Source organism: Lissotriton vulgaris, chromosome 1_1 (assembly GCF_964263255.1).
Source record: "Lissotriton vulgaris chromosome 1_1, aLisVul1.2, whole genome shotgun sequence".
NCBI lineage: Eukaryota > Metazoa > Chordata > Amphibia > Caudata > Salamandridae > Lissotriton > Lissotriton vulgaris.
Genome location: NC_141685.1, coordinates 371741780 through 371758670, shown reverse-complemented (window position 1 = coordinate 371758670; position 16891 = coordinate 371741780). Strand labels below are relative to the sequence as shown.

The window sequence follows — 16891 nt, the reverse complement described above, 5'->3', positions numbered from 1 at the left end:
TGCAAATAAAACATCACTGTTCAATATAAATCTATCGGGTCTCACACCGTAATGTACCCTTCACAAATGAACGTAATCCATTCTGCACTAAAATAACAAATGGATTCTTCTAAACAGAAGCAAAACACCAACATCTAGCCGAGAATATATCGAATGTAACCACTGCCAACAGGCATCAGATGTGATACAATAATCCACAGAGAAATATTTTCTGTGCATTTTTATAGATCTTCACAAGAGAAAGCTTCCTGCTTCCCTCCAATATCATCAAGCCTCTTCCAGGAGAAGCATGCAATCAATGTCTAATTGACCAAGGGCATCTTCCAGGACACGCTGTCGAAAAATAATTCCCTAAAGGACAGGCACTACGCCAATATAAGGCGAAATACAAGGTACAGGGTTGTAGGGGTCAAGGAGAGAGAAAGAGATCGCAAGAGAGAGAGCGAGAGTGCAAGACATAGAGAGAAGCGGGGAGGGGGCCCACATCTGATTATACAAGGGTTGTGAAACCAACCAGAGTATAGGACTCTAGTGAGAGAATTGGCCTATTACATGTAATCATACAATTTATCCATCAACTATAAGGAGTAGCATTGATAGACAATCATTGCATGTACATGGCAACACCTGAACCGGATGCGAGTTAGTGGGTTATGTGAACATTTGAAGCGGCGTATACACTTATGTTGCTCAAAGAGGGGCCCTTCATTGCAATAAGACATACTAGACGCTGGGAATATATGTTAAGCAGCCGTAGGAGATTCACTGTCATATAAACGACCAACAAACATGTTAAACATAAACAAGAAACATGGATCAATTCTTTTACTCCGGATACATATTACTCATTGTTATTTTTTATAACATTTTATTACATTTTGGTATGAACACAAAAAGGCACCTATTCCACGGCCCCATACAGGAGCTCCATATTGACCTGGTTAGGATGTTACCTCCCTCTCCTTTCATGTACCTGACCCCCCTCCAAGGTGTTCCCTCCATTGAGACCATAGAAGGTCAGGACTTAATTTGAGCCGGTGGTTTCCTGCACTTAATTTTCAACACCGGAGCTTGTGACAGTTTGTCACCAGGTGGCACTGTCTGACATTAGCACAAAAGAAAAATGCTACTTACCAGTATGCATCTGTTCTTGGCATGTAGAGCTGCAGAGTTGTACACTTGGCATTAGACCGCTGAGACTGCTCAAAGGTATCTAGGAGAAAATCCATCTCAATGTCATCGGAATGCATAGGGACTCCATGGTAAACAGCAGCTCTGTTTAACAGATTACCAACACCAATGGTATCTTCTGGAGGGGAAGATTTTGATGGGTATGAATTGCGGTTCAGGAATGTCAGGCACATTTTGTGGGTTTGTAAAGTCCCATATAGGCACATTTTCTGGGTTTGGAAAGTCCCATATACCCTCATCTACATGGTATGAACCAGGTTCTTCAATGTCCTACCCTCCACCCAAATTGTATTCATCATCATTCTGCTGTGGGGAATGTGATGATAATGGAGAATGTACAGGAGAGATTTAAGGTGATATGTGAGGGGGAACAGGAGAAGAAAGAAGAGGAGGTATAGGAGAGGAAGGGTGCATAGGAGGTGTTGCACAGTCCTTTTTCTTGGCAGGAACCCCAGGTGTGGGTGGTGCATCTGCAGGTCTCTTTTTGTGAGGTGTAGCACCTACATGACCTGTCTTTGGGTCTATGTAGATTTTCTTTTGTCGAGAATCTGGTCAAAAAAGTTCCTCCTCCTCTACAACCTTTTTGTCGTTGATTTTGTTCTGTTCCAGGGGAGGTTGTTGTGTGTCCTTAGCCTTGGGAGGTGTTATAACGTCCTGTGGAATAGTTTTCGGTGCAGGTGGTGTCGTTTTCGGCTTTGTAGGCATGTTCGAGAATTTGGGTACCTCGGAATCAGGCTTTGTGTCTTCAGCATCCGAAGATGTAGAAATGGACGGCTTCAGTATGGTAAGTTTTTATGTTTCGGTGCCGGTACTATTTTAGGCTTTGGTGCCGAAGGGTCTTTTGGCTTCGGGGCCGAGGCATGTTTATTTTTCGGTGCCGATGGAAGAGGCTTGCTCGGTGTCGAGGCACTAGAAGGCTTAGTTGGTTTCTTCGGAGCCGGGCTGGAAGGCGGGGTTTTCAAAGCAGGTATTCGGTCTCGACTGGGCCCTTTGGGCGGAGTGCTGACCTTTGCCTTCAGTTTGGGCAGAATATATGGTGCAGGGGCAGTAGTACTCACGTGCTGACCCGATGGAATGGAGTCATCTGAGTCGTCTGCCTCCGATACGATCTGGAGATCAGGTGATCTTCTTGGGAACGAGGGGAACCTCTTCGTCGAAGATATCTTCAGGTGCTGGAGTTGATCTCCTCATTTCGTGCCAACGGGCCCTCCGATCCCGGATGGTTTTCTTCGATCGGAAGGATGTACAAGCTGTGCAGGTTATGTTATGTTCTGTTATCCGGATTTATTACGCGCGCAGATGCCCCAGCAAAGGGGCGTCCTGGCGCGAGAGCAGAACAGAAAACCGGACAGAGAGAAAAAACACAACACAACGCAACAACAATAGAACTAAGGTGCTAAGGGGAAGAGGAAGGTTTTGACAGCCTTCCTGAAAGCAAGGAGCCCCTCGATGGCCCGAATATGGACAGGCAAGGAATTCCATAACTTGGCGGCAAGGACTCGGAAGGAGCGTCCGCCAATCCTAGATCTCTTAAAGCGAGGAACTGTGGCAAGATGGAGAACAGAGGACCTCAGAGAGCGAGCTGGGACGTAGGGAGAGATAAGTTGCTGCAGAATCTGAGGGGAAGAAAGTTTAAGGATTTTGAAGGTCAAAATCAAAGATTTAAACTTTATTCTCTGTGCCACCGGACGCCAATGGAGATTATAGATGGTTTTCCTAGCTGAGCAAAAACAACACGTCGTGTTGCGGCAATAGACAGAGGTTGCAGACCTCGTGGTGATCGCTATGTGGAAACTTTGCTCGACATACCGGGCATCTTTTGAACGGAGTTCTTTCCATGTGGTGTAGGCCGCAAGGCGTCGGTAGGTCCAACGGCCCGCATCGATGACCGGAATGGAACTAATGGCGTTGAAAGTATTGTAGTCGATGTCGAAGGTAGTTTTTAGAAGTTTGAGGAACTTCTGCGCTTCGAAGTTGCTGAAAAGTGTTTTTCTAGCCAGAGCGGAGTAACTTTCATCCGAACCCAGTGGCGGAAAAAAACAATCGAAGGATTGAGCCGAGGCCCATGCGCAGTATTGTCCAAGGGAGGAGTCACCTATCTTGTGACTACAAAGACTTCTTCCAAGAAGACAACAACCTGCAATCATCCAAGCCCAACATCAAGGGGGCGATCTAATGTTAAGTGTACAATCTGCAGCTCATATGCCTCGAAGCAGTCAATTATTAATTCAATACGCATTTCAAATGATTATCACCGGGGGCGTGGCCAAGCTGCTGAGCGCGATGGCCACAGCTTAGCAGAGCTCCGCCGATCTCACACATCCCCGTCTACCCCCCCTCATCCAATCCTGGCTAGAGTCCTCAACTTTCATGACCGAGATGTCATTCTTCAGAACGGGCCCCCCACTGAAATGGGAGAACGTAGAGATATCCTTTTTCCCTGACTTCACTCAGACGGTTCAGAAACAGGGACATTCGTTCCTTGGAGTTAAAAAAGCGCTGAGGGATAAGGACTTCAAGTACGCCATGCTCTTTCCCTCCAGACTCCGAGTGGAAGCAGATGGCCGTGCCTGGAGTTTTGAGCATCCGGAGTCAGCGGAGGAGTGGCTGGAGAATCCCTAATGGACTATCGGCTAGTTGGTGTGGTAAAGTTGATTGGGGAGGGCTGTGGTGGCTAGCCGACTCCATCATCGCACCACAGCTCCGGAACATCATCAATAGCTTCTTCACATCCGCCACCTTCCTGGAGAGCTGGAAACATGCCGAGCTGAGTGCCCTCCTCAAGAAACCCACCAAGGACCCCACGTACCTGAAGAACTTCCGCCCCATCTCACTCCTCCCCTTTCCAGCCAAAGTCATCGAGAAGACAGTCAACAGACAACTCTCCGCCTTCGTCGAGACCAACGGATCCCTCGACACTTCACAGTCCGGCTTCAGAGCAAACCAAAGCACTGAGACCGCCCTCATCGCAGCCACCGACGACATCAGGTCCGTGATCCTCAACGGGGAAACGGCTGCCCTCATCCTCCTTGACCTCTCAGCAGCCTTCGACACCGTATGCCACCGCACCCTGATACAGCACCTCAGCAACACCGGAATCCAAGGAGCAGCCCTGGAGTGGATCATCTCGTTCCTCGCCGGAAGAACCCAGAGAGTCCGCCTCCCCCGTTCCGTTCCACGGCCACTGAAGTCATCTGCGGCGTCCCGCAAGGATCCTCACTCAGCCCCACCCTCTTCCACATCTACATGAGCCCCCTCGCAGCCATCGCCTGCCAACACAACCTCAACATCATCTCCTACGCAGACGACACCCAGCTGATCCTCTCCCTCACCAGCGACCCCGTCACCGCCATATCCAACCTCCAGGAAGGAATGAGAGACGTCGCAGAATGGATGAAGATCAGCCGTCTGAAACTGAACTCAGACAAGACGGAAGTCTTCATCCTCGGACCATCCCCCTCTGCCTGGGACGACTCCTGGTGGCCCCCTGCCCTGGGCAGCGCACCCAACCCTACAGACCACGCACGCAACCTGGGCTTCATCCTTGACTCCTCCCTCACGATGACCAAGCAAGTCAACGCCGTCTCATCATCCTGTTTTAACACCCTGCGCATGCTCCGAAAGATCTTCCGATGGATCCCCACCGAAACCAGGAAGACGGTCACCCAGGCCCTCGTCACCAGCCGCCTGGACTACGGGAACACCCTCTACGCTGGAACCACAGCCAAACTCCAGAAAAGACTCCAGCGCATCCAGAACGCCTCAGCACGACTCATCCTGGACATCCCCCGCCTCAGCCACATCACTGCCCACCTGAAAGACCTTCACTGGCTCCCCGTCAACAAGAGGATCACGTTCAGACTCCTCACTCACGCACACAAGGCTCTCCACGACATGGGCCCGAAGTACCTCAACAACCGCCTCACATTCTACACACCCACCCGCCAGCTCCGATCTGCCAGCCTCGCCCTCGCTGCCGTCCCACGTCTTCAGAAATCCACCAGCGGAGGAAGATCCTTCTCCTACCTGGCAGCGAAGACATGGAACTCCCTCCCCACCCACCTACGGCTGACCTGAGACCATCTCTTGTTCAGGAAACAACTCAAGACCTGGCTGTTCGATTAGTAGCGACCCCCCCCTCCCCCACCCCCCCACACTCAGCGCCTTGAGACCCTCACGGGTGAGTAGAGCGCTCTATAAATTCCTCTGATTGATTGAGTGGATACCGACCGAATGAGGAGAGTGGGGTGCCAGCTTTCATCACCTCAGTTGCCACTCAGGGGGTCCCCAGAAGAGATTTGGACCAATTTATTTTTAGGCTGGAGCCGTAGGTCTCCAGGAGGTGGATCAGGCAGGGGCCTGCCTTAGGCAGTTTTGCAATAAAAAAAAAAAAGAGCACGTCATCAGTGTAGAGGGAGATTCGGTCCTCCAGCGTCATCCACCACTCGAAGTCCTACACATGGGTGCCACAGCACATCCAGGTTGCCAGGGTTTCCATCATAAGGGCGAAGAGCAGAGGGGAACATGGGGCATACTTGCCTGGTAACCCTTTCGATCGGAAATCTGGGGGATGTCGCATCATTCAACCACACCAGGGTCTATGGTCAGGCATAAATAATGTAAATGTAGGTTGGGAAGTGAGCACCAATACCCATTTCGTTTAGCACCTCATTTAAGAAGGCACAGTCCAGAGAGTCAAATGCATTCTCGAAGACCGGGAGCATGAGCGATGTGGGGCGCTGGTGTGTTCGGAAGTTGGCCAGGGCCATATGGACCCATCAGATGCAGTGTCTGGTGCTAAGCCGGAGAATAATGCCACACTAGTTTAGGTGGTCCAAGCGGCTGAGCACCGGGGAGAGGCACCTAGCCTACACCTTGCAAACAGGTCGATCTCACTCATAAATGCAGAGATCAGTCAGTAGGAGGCACAGCAGTCATGAGGCTTGACAGGCTTTCGAAAGACTATGATGGTGGCAAGGTTCACCTCTGCCGTAAAGAGTCCCAAAGGTATGGCTTCTAGGTACATGCCCAGGATGGGGGCCAGAATGGTGTGTTGCTACTTAGATAGTATTCCATCAGGAACTGTGCGGTCTGGAAGCCCTGCCCTGGTTCAGTCTCAACAGGGCTTTGCCGTCTCTTCGACAGTTACTGGCCGATCAAGGTCTCCCCTCCCTCTTTCCGAAGGGATCAGTCTGGGCAAGGGAATATCAATGAGTAAGAGGGCATCCAGTTTGTGTGCCAAGCATACCCGTTCGCCGTACAGGGAGCCATATTATCCGGAAATGTGGAGACTATCTCTGGGGCGGTAACCAGTAGAACCCACTGCTCTAAATCCCAGCTCCCTGGTGGCAAGTGCAGGAGCTTGCCGGATTTGTCACCACATTCATATACGCTACTGGTGGAGGCTACCAAACATCTGTGGGCCTCATCCAGACACAACTGATGCAAGGCGGTCCTGTCCACCACCAACTGGCAGCAGAGCTGCTCCATCTAGTCACCCCGGCACCTGTTCCAAAGTTCCGGATAGAGGTTTCTAAGTCTGACATGTGGGCATATGTTGTGCGGGCCTTGCTCCTGACATAGGATCGTGCCTCTCTGTGCATTGTTGCCTTGCAATCCCCCTACATTGTCATGGGTGAGTCTACAGTTCCCTGATGGGTGTCCAAAAATCCCTTAAGTCCGGCCTCCAGGGTCTGAGTGAATGATCGGGCAGAGAGAAACCAGGCACCTATGTCTACCACCTTTCTCCCCCGGTTCCCATTTGTGGCATCAAGGGGGCGTGGTCCAAGAGCCCCCGTACCAAGATATGGGAGCCCCGTATGAGTAGGATGTCTAGGGCTGGGAGGAAAAATTATTCAATGTGAAGACAGCGAGTTGTGGGCCGCTGAGGTGTATGTGTACTCCATGGCCTCTAGGTTCTACACTCTCCATGCATCACCAGGAGTGCGAGGGTTGTAAGCAGAATGTGTCGGTGCAGGTGTGCATTAGTATAGGGGTTGTAAGGAATCATGTCCTCTCTATGGAATCGGGGTTTCATACCCTCCTCTCCCCAGCGGTCCCACTTACCGGCATGGGTGAGGCATCTGTCTCCTTCTTGTAGTCTGATGTAGCCAGTGCACCCTGCTGGTCCAGGTGCCCCATCCGTGATTTTTTTCCTTAGACTGGGGCCCTTACCTATGTTTATGTCTGATTGTTGATCCTGGCCGAATGGTAGGGTGTTCGGGCCAGGATGGTAGTTGGGTCAACTGAACGGATCATTGGTCAGTTAGCCAGTCCCAAGGTGTCATAAAAGTAAGATTTACCCCCATGTATCGCCTGTAGTCGTGCCGGAAAGATGTGCATATATTGAAGTTCCATAGCCCTGAGTTTTTGTTTAACGTGCTTGTGTGATTTACGTTGCAGTCGAACTTAACACATGTAGTTCAGAAATATCAGCAGGCGTGTCAATTGGTAAAGAACTTGCCCCTTAGCTCGTGCCCCCCTGCAGGATAGTGTTTCTGTCACAGTATTTCAGTATTTTAGCAATCATTGGTCAAGGCAGGTCCCCTGGAGGGGAAACTGGGGCAAAGATCTGTGTGCCCTTTCGATAATGAAGCATGGCAATAGGAAGACATTGCTTATCCATGTTTTAAGCTATTGTTCCAGGAACAATTCAGGTGAGAAACCTTCTGCTCCTTTGGGAAAACCAAGGTTGCCACCAGATTGCACTCTTAATCGGCATCTTCGGCTTTGTAACAGAGGATTTTAGAGTACGCGGAGTTGCGGGACGCCTCAGTTTTGAGTTTGCGGACTGTTTCTTCGAGTTCCGAAATATTACCCTCCACCTCATTGACTCTGGCTGTGGTGTTAAGCAGGTTCTGATGCAGAAGGGCTATGTCCACCTGCACCTCTCAATTTGGATTCAAGGGCAGATGACAAGTCTTGTATAGCCTGCATGATAATTGTAGTGCCAGTTTGTCCTGGTGCTCAATCGGTTCAGGTGTCTCCAGTGATGGCCACAGAGGCCGGTGGGGATCCCATGGGGACGATGGTTTGCCGATGGGGCCTTTCTCAGAGTCCTGTGTCCCCGGGGCAAAGCTCTTATGGCCTGCGAGCTCTGCAGTGTCTCCACCATGGAGGACAGGAGCAGCCAGGTTCCTCAGGTCACCAGATGCCAGAGACCCACATGGTTCAAGGTGGTCAATCCAGTCCAGGGCACCCAAAGCTCACCCTCTGTGCCGGGAAAGAGCACAGATCTCACTAGGTCCCTGCCGTGTGTTCTCCCCTGGTGCCGCTCTCCCGCTACTAGTGTAGGCAAGGGCTGGCCCCAGTCTCTCCTGTAATGGTCGCTGCCTGCCATCAGAGGGTATGAGGCCCTTGTTTGGGCTTGAAGCCATCTGTGCAAACAGGATCTAGCGTTGGGCTGCCACCTTGCCTGTCATCACCAGGCTCCTCGTCTAGTCCATCGGTGTCATTCTTGAACTCTCAGTAGCACCATGATGTGGCACGGGCTTCTGCAGGTCTTCCCCAAGTCCTAAAGAGTCTGCTTTGGGGTTTGCGGCACACCAGCACCACGTACCGCCAGGAACTCTTGGGAGCCGGTCGGGAGCTCACTGAAGAGGTTCCACCATGTTTGCTCTCCTGGCTCTGCCTCCCCATATTATTAATTGTTATAACTAATTGCTATCAAAGCAAATCTGTTCCCTACAAGGTAAAACAATTAAGGCTCAATATTGTCCATAAACAGCACAGGCCGTCATTACACTAGTAAGTTGAGTTTGATGAGTTAAGTGAGATCTGTGCATCTATATTAGGTGCAGCTGCAGTAAACTTAAGCAGAAGGGATATCAATCATTCCATAGGCCCACCAACAGAATACAGCACCACTGCAAGATATATGTAAAAGACACATGAATAACATGAGTTTCAAGGGGCTGTGTAGAACTGTGAGGTGTACGGAGACATCATAAACTAGTCCAAAGTGTGGGAAAGACTCAGTCCTGACTAGAGACATAACCAACAACTATATCAGCGCAACACGAGACAAACAGGTTTACTAACAGCAGCTTGATTGACATTATCACCACCTGACTCAATCTAACATTACCTAGATTTGCTGTATAAATGGGAACAACAGACTTAGTGCTAGGGTTACCCCGGAGTGTGTGGGGTTCAGTAGAGTGCTTGTAGTAAACATTAGTTAGGCAAAAGGATATGCCCCGGAGCAGAGTCTAGAATTATCTGGGGTTACTGTGTGAGTCGTCTATACACGATTCAAAGGTATTGTCCAAGAAAGCTTCCAAATTAGCAGACTCCGAAAAGAAGAGAATTTGACCTTTGTAGATAATCTTAAATGTAGAAGGCCCAGCAAAGGAGTGTTGTAACACTGCTTCTGACAGAGTCTTCCTAAGCGCAAGAAAGCCTTTTTTTTAGGTTTCGCCTTCGCAGTGCGCATGCGCTGCAAAGGCAAATGACCTTTTGCCATCGCTTTGGCTTTTCAACCAAGCACGTGCACACGCTCCATTGCCTTTAATGGCAACGCGTGCACGTCAGGAGATTCACTCGTGGGAGCGCGAGGCCCATCTGGTCGCAATTATTGCTCCCGCGAGAGAATCACGCTCGCCCTCCTCCTCTCCCCCCGCTGCGCGAGGCGCTCGTGTTTGTTGCTTGTTTTTTTTTCATTTTGCGGCTGCGCGGCGTTACTTTTACGTCCGCGTGGCCAATGCTTGTTCTACTTGGCGTGATGAGATTCTGCTTCACATTGGACTTTGCTGAATAATAAGTGATGTGACAGAAATTTTACATTAAAGTGGAGCGTGTCTTATCTGTATCTAACTAGCATTTAGTCCGTTTTTTGTAGGTTAACCTGACAGGATAAACATGTTCCCGTCCAAGGGCACGTAATAGGAAAGCTGGATTTTCTCAGTTTTACTGAGAGCATTTGCTTACTGTATGCAAACATTGATGTAGTTAAGAAGTCCCAGTTTTTTTAGTTGTCTGTCTGTTGCATCTCACACAATTTTACCCCTTCTTTTCTCAGGCTCGAACTCTTGTCTTATGCCCACACGCCAATCACAATGAGCCATCTGAATCTGCTGGATGCCAAGCTGAGACCCTGCGCATTCCCGCTGCTCCCCAGGTACTCTGCAGCCCCACAGATATGTCGTTGTGGCAACTGTGTCTTTTCATCCGGGGGCTCCGAAACTTTCTTGAGTGGGACCAGCTCTAACTATGTCGAGGAAATGTACTATGCATGGCTTGAGAATCCCAACAGCGTTCATAAGGTAAGCCCAGCCTTGAATCTTATGTGAAAGTGTCAGCGCTGGAAATCTTTGGGTTGTTGAAGATGAAAATTCTTATATTTAGTAACAACTCCTGTGTATCTTAATGAAACAGTGGCACTTATGTTTTTTTTTTTACTACAATTCAATTTTTCGTGCAACTATTGTACTTTTTTTAATTGAACATTAAATATGGAGCAAGAAACATTTGGCTCTTATGCACACGTTGGATATTTTGTGTGTTTTGTTGCTGACCACAGTAGGGGACAGAGTGGCAAATCAAAATGCTGTGAAACGAGCACTCTTGAACAATTTGCATTGCGGTTGATTTAACTCTATATACATAGATTCAGTTTACTTGCATGCATTGCTATTGAAAAGCTTCTACACAAACGTAGGTTTGAAAATGTTGCCCTTAAGTTGGTTTTAGGTTGCTTTTAGCATTCCGTGAATTAAAAAAAATGAAAGCTGACAGATGGAGTGATTTCTTAAATTGTAATGGCTAAAGCAGCAGAAAGAATTCAGAAATTTAAGAAAGCATTACCTTGTAGTACTTGGGGAGAAATAAAAGTGCAAACCACCAATTAAATAGATGTAAATCATTCAAATATATCTCAGTCTCCGGCAAGTAAAGCAGCTAATACTGTTCTTTGGGCACAATATTTTCAATATTTCAGGATATTAGTTATTAAACTGGACTATATGCCACAACAATGCCCTTTTGCTGCCAAAACACTGTAGTTGTTACTGAGTCATAGACTGCTTCCACCAGTCACTTGAGATAAGGCAGAGTGCAAATGCCTTACAAAAGTTAAGTTGCCTTGAAATGTCTTTCAACGAAGTGTGGTGTCATTTGTTAAAGGGGAGATTTATTAATTTCATAGGGTTGTTTCTTGGACATTCACGGCGGTTCCTCCTCTTTGAACCCTGTGGAATCATGGCATTCCTAATAGCTTGTTGGAGTAGGATGTTGATTATTGTATTGAACTGGCTCACACAGCCTACATTCTGTCATGAAAACCTGTGGCCAGTGGCTGTGTGAATTGCTGGACTTGTTGAAGGAATAGGATTAATTTCTGGAATCCTTTAAAGTTCGCCATGGGTGAAAAATGCCAAACCAATTTGTTGACTCTTTTTGAAGAAAGCAAGAAGTCCAGCAACAGTAAAAATAACAAGGCTCTTGCTTCACTTCCTCCACCTTTTTTGCATCAAAGAAAAAATCATGTTTTAGTCAGTTAGTAGTAAAAACTGCCTCTGCCAAAGTTGAGTCAGAGGGCGAGCCACAGCCTCAACGGGACCCATAATGTTAGCAACCATACAGTTAAGTAAAATAAGTAACTAAAAGAGATAGATGAGAAGGGGCCAAGGTCGCTGTGAGTCAAACTAACATTACAAGGCAATGGAAGTTAAAATGTAACTGTTTCAGTAAATTGATTTTATTTTAAAACAGGCCCAAAAGCGGACTGCAGCTTGGATATACAGCACCAGTCGGGCTTTTGTGGACGCTAGGAGGAGATTTACAGTGGCCTTAGCTGCCACCGCTGTAGGTTCAGCTCCTCCGAAAGTGAAGTATACGAAAAAAAATAAAACTGAATAATGTGAATCAGCTTGATCCATTCATGAATAAAATAAACTTAACTAGTAAGCAGAAACTACGGTAGAAGTGAGTTGGTTAAGTGCAGGATGTCCTTACACATTGTCAGCTAAACCACATCTAACAAGCAGCCGATGGCAAATTTGACCATATCCATTTTAGCAGTTTCACTTGCAAACATCCCTCCTATGCTAGGTAGCGAATCTGATACACAGGTTTGAAAACGCAGAATCTCATTGATTTGACTAATGTGTCAAACGCAAAAGTAATCTATGGAGTTCACACGAGGAGAGAGGCTAAATACACAATCTGTTTGCAAACCCAGATTTATTTTTTATGATTATTAGTAGTGCAGAAAAGTCACTGATATGATGGACCACTGGCGATAAGTACCTCAATTCTTTGTTAGGTTTTCCAATTAATTGTTTCATCAGACTGGATATCAAAAATATATGCTTGGTGAAAGTGAATGCAGAATAGCCAGGAAATAATTTTGGATTCAAAACTTGCATGTAAATCAAGAAACGAAAGAGGTCAAGGAAACAGAAATCTAAATTCAATACATGCTGAGAAATATTAGATTTCTGGGTAATCCTAAGGGTATTGGGTAATTCCTGGATATAGTTGGCAGGAAAGAGAAAATTGTATTTCTGGCACTGAGAGAATAAGCAACTTAATGTAAGCCCGCAAACGCCACTCTAGCCTTTTGGAGGCATTAAAAAAATATTACGTTGTTGATGGAGATAAAATAGCTGACAGATATCTACTAGGTGTAGCATGTTGACCCCCTTTGTATCGGTCTCAATGTGTAAAATTACGTTAACACTTGCTGATATAGAATGGAAAAGATTATGTTGTAGAACTCACTTAAAGTTCTTCAACAGTCATCACAGTTAGCCTTGTAGACTAGATTTGAAGTTGGCGGAAATCAAACTGTGCTAAGCAGGTCCACAATGAGTTTCTCAGAACGATAGGACAGTGGCCCACTTGCAGATGTCCGTGACCCGTCAACTGCAGAGGAAATAGTTCATGGTGGCTAGCACTTGTGGTACAATAGCTTCACAAAAACTCTAAGATATTTTTGCAGGACCCATGTCTTCTGATTTACAAATACTGTGTCCCAGGAATTCTCTTTTCTACTTTCTTTGGCCACTCATTCAGAGTCTCATTGAGTTTCATGGCATAGGATGTGTTAGGGTATTATTTTTTCAAGTTAATTGGGGATATTATTTGTACTGTGCCATATTCGTTCATAGGAGCCGGATTGTGTTTGTGACAATAACAATGTTCAGCTATGTTATAGATTGAGCACCTCTACTTTGGGTACCTAAGTGTTCCTACTGCAGAAACTATGATTTTGTTTCTGTGGCATATCTTAAATTATTTAAATAGGTACACAAGTATCTCCAATCGCATGTTTTATAGTCCCTATGTTTGAAACTGATTTCTTTAAAAGTCATCATTTTTCCTCCTTAAACTCCCTGTACACAGATCATAGGGGCATGAAGGGGTTACTGGTCATGGGCAATAATGCTTCTCTGGTACAAGGTTGACTGTCAAATCTTATCGAGAAGTCAGTTTGAGTGGAATGGGCAGTCTTTCTTTGTGAACAGAATTTTCCTGGATCATCCTTACCAGCTTTTAGTTTTGAATCTAGCAAGATGGGGATGAAAGTGAAATATTAACAGGTTTCTCTTTTTTTTTATATTCATGGTGATAAGCAAATTCTCTTTAATTCATTTGTCACCTTCTGGAAGTTTAACTGAGGATTGTCAAGAAATGTATGATCCTTGCAAGTTGCTGGAGAATACAAGGTGGTAGGGTCTTAAATACGTAGGAAGACAGAAATGAATATTAGGTGTGCCATGCAAAAATATTTAATGCAAATTCTGTGGACTTCATGTATGTTGTATCTGTACATTTTTCTTTTGCTACTCCAGATAGGCTATTGCACCACAGCTAGAACTTAACATCATTTGAGGATTTGTCATTGTTCCGGAATTCTAATACTGTGTTGTTAAAGTACCTTTAGGTATTTTTTTTTGTCCAAAATCCCAAATCATTGATCATTTTCAGAGCTATATTGGCTGCACGCTGGCTTTCTGTAGCCGCTCCAGTCCTGTGAGATGCTCTATGTTACTCGGCTAGTAGGTATCGCCTTTCCATTCAAAGTAAAGTAATCTGCTGCAATTTTTGTATTCCATCAGGGCTTCTCCATGACATTAATTTTGTCAATGGTAGCAGAAAATGGACTTCTGGACATTGTGTCTTTGGGCCTGATTTAGCTTCAAATCTCACTAAATGTCATGTTAAGTGTGTTGGGGAAAGGAACACAATTTTTTTCAAGGGGACTGTGTTGTATTGACATTTAAAACACCAAACCTTGTGAAACTGATTCTAAATTGAGTTGGGAATGATTTTACAGGTAACACACAGATTAGTGCTGTTCCCCTGGGATACTTTTATTAGCCTTCAAGTTGGAATTCCACAAGGTTAAATTGGACATACCGTATTTTCCGGCGTATAAGACGACTTTTGAACCCCTGAAAATGTTTTTGAAAGTCGGGGGTCGTCTTATACGCCGGATACAAAATTAGACCCTTTGTTTTCATGGATTTTTCGACAGCGCTTGCGACCCAGCGGGAGCGTGGGGGGGCTCTAAACTGCCGTCCGACACAAACGGGTAAAGTCCGCGCTATATAAAATTGCATGCCTGCAGCCAGGGATACCGAGCAGCTTTGCACCATTTCCCGCCCACGCTTGCGACCCAGCGGGAGCGTGGGGGGGCTCTAAACTGCCGTCCGACACAAACGGGTAAAGTCCGCGCTATATAAAATCGCATGCCTGCAGCCAGGGATACCGAGCAGCTTCCACCGTGGAGACACAAACGGGTAAAGTCCGCGCTATATAAAATCGCATGCCTGCAGCCAGGGATACCGAGCAGCTTCCACCGTGGAGCGGAACGTTTATTACATAAACCCAACGTTAAGTTACATGGATCAAGTGCCTAGACTGACCTGCACACGCGCCTCCACATCCCCAGGCAGATGGATGAGGCAGCAGGAGGTCCTGAAATATAACAGGCAGCTCTGAAGATGGCGGCCCCCACTGTGTTCCACATGTGCTGATCTCTCTCTCCTTCCAGAAATCTCATGCTCGTCGGAAGGAGGGGAGTGTCAGTACCACGTGATCTCCTCAGTCCATGGAGATAGAAAGTTGGACTGCGCTGGAAGTGGGGGTCGTCTTATACGGCGAGTATAGCATGAAACCTAAAGTTTATCAAGCAAAGTGGGGGGTCGTCTTATACGCCGGGTCGTCTTATACGCCGGAAAATACGGTATTCTTCGCTGTCCTACAGAAATCAGTTTAATATTTCCACCCATAATTATTTTGATAGACTCAATGGGCTGGAAGAAGTGGACTGACTGAGATCGGGGGATCCCACTGATGCTGTTATTATTAGCCCACTTGTTTATGTACGGCAGATGGGACCATTAACAGACAGCCTAAACTGCATCAGTAGAGCACATCCTATGCAAGAGAAAGCAACCAACATAGTCGCCAATTGCGAAGAGAAGTGGGATGATTCTGTGCACAATTACATCACTTATGATGAAATATTTCCCCACTAATGGTATGGGCCATAGTGGTTGTGTAGGCAGTAACGCTAGGGATACTAAATGTTAGATTATGTTTTGGGATGTGGCTGGATTAAAAATTAAGGTGACCAATAAAGTGTGGGTGAATTATGTAAACAAATTTGAGATACTAAGTTTACAAGAAACTTGGGCTGAAGATCCTGTCCACCTGTGTGGCTTTCAAAAATGTCATACCTCAGCCATTAGCTCGACGTATGGCAGAGCAAAAGGGGGCCTATGCACCTATGTTTCCAACCATCTAAAATTTGGGAAAGTAGAGAAGGCCAATGATAATAGCTATTATCACATTGTTAGGATACATGTAAACAAGGCACTATGTGTGATCATTGTGAATTTTTATAATAATGCCCCCTCCGAGTCGGTGATGGAAATGTTGGGAAACCTATGCAGAATCGTAAAAAATCTACTTGGCCGGATTTCTAAAGAGGGCTTTGTGGTCTGGGGAGGGGATTTTTATTGCTTCTAATGCCACAACGGGGAAAGGGGGACGTGTGGGGTTACACTTGGTAAAGACACTAGTCTTTCGCACTTTTCACATACAGTATATGGGGATCTCCTGAACGACATCATGTTTTCCTGTGATATGGGGTTCGCAAACAGTTTGTGTCAACCGGAGGTCCCTTTCAGTCCAACTTTTAATGGTAGAGGTGCTTTTTCAACTATCGATTACATTTTGATATCCTGTAGACACTCAGCACTTGTCAGGAATTTTAGTACATACGCTATTGCTTTAAGTGACCACTTCCCGTTAAGTGTTGATATCTCGGTATTTAATCAAGAGACCAATAGGAGAAATAGATCTTGGCAGCTCTTAAATAATATGGTTTTGAGCAGACAAAATGGATATGCCTTGGACGAAAGTAATCCCAGAGCGGACGAAGTGGACGAAAGTAATCCCAGAGCATTTTCCCTTAAATCTATTGACAAAGTGTAATGCTAGTTTTCGTGCTTGTTTGGATGAAAATTCCCCTGATTCTGTAATTATAGATAACTTTACATTTATTTCGACCCAAATAAAAAAATGTGTTTGGGTAGACGCCAAAAGGCGTGGTGCTAAAACTGGGGGGGTGGTTTGACTGATGTACTAAGGCCTATTCTAGGCTTAAATATGTTCTAAAAGCCAGAGTCAAGGATCAGGACCTGATGAGGGAAGCCAGAAGGAGCTATAAGAAGGCCCTTTTAAAACA

The 16891-nt window shown here is 46.3% G+C and overlaps 1 protein-coding gene across 4 annotated transcripts in view; it reads right to left on the bottom strand.

Moving 5' to 3' along the window:
- Nucleotides 1–16891, bottom strand: part of OSBPL9 (oxysterol binding protein like 9) — a 1205712-nt gene that overhangs the window by 967995 nt on the left and 220826 nt on the right. The gene's annotated exons all lie outside the window — the stretch shown is intronic.